At 66.1% G+C, this 227-nt stretch overlaps 1 protein-coding gene across 1 annotated transcript in view; it reads left to right on the forward strand.

Annotated features, from left to right (window-relative positions):
* The window catches only part of DDX56 (DEAD (Asp-Glu-Ala-Asp) box helicase 56), a 19,265-nt gene that overhangs the window by 13,038 nt on the left and 6,000 nt on the right, over positions 1-227 (forward strand). The window lies entirely within an intron of this gene.

The raw sequence follows: 227 nt of genomic DNA on the forward strand, positions 1-227 counted from the left end.
AAGCCTAGGCTCCGGAACTTCCGGCAGTGACACCTCCTCCGGCGCTGATTGGTTGTTGCATTGACCCGCCCACACGTCGCACGCTTCTCCTACCGCGCGTGCGCGCTGTCAGTACGGAGTCTCAGGATGGCGGACGACGAGGCTTTGGGATTCGAACACATGGGCCTGGATCCCCGGCTCTTGCAGGTACCCGGCGGGCCGAGGGGCCGGTCTGGTCGGTGTGGCCG

This window comes from Myotis brandtii, unplaced genomic scaffold (genome assembly GCF_000412655.1).
Source record: "Myotis brandtii unplaced genomic scaffold, ASM41265v1 scaffold743, whole genome shotgun sequence".
In the NCBI taxonomy this organism is placed as follows: domain Eukaryota; kingdom Metazoa; phylum Chordata; class Mammalia; order Chiroptera; family Vespertilionidae; genus Myotis; species Myotis brandtii.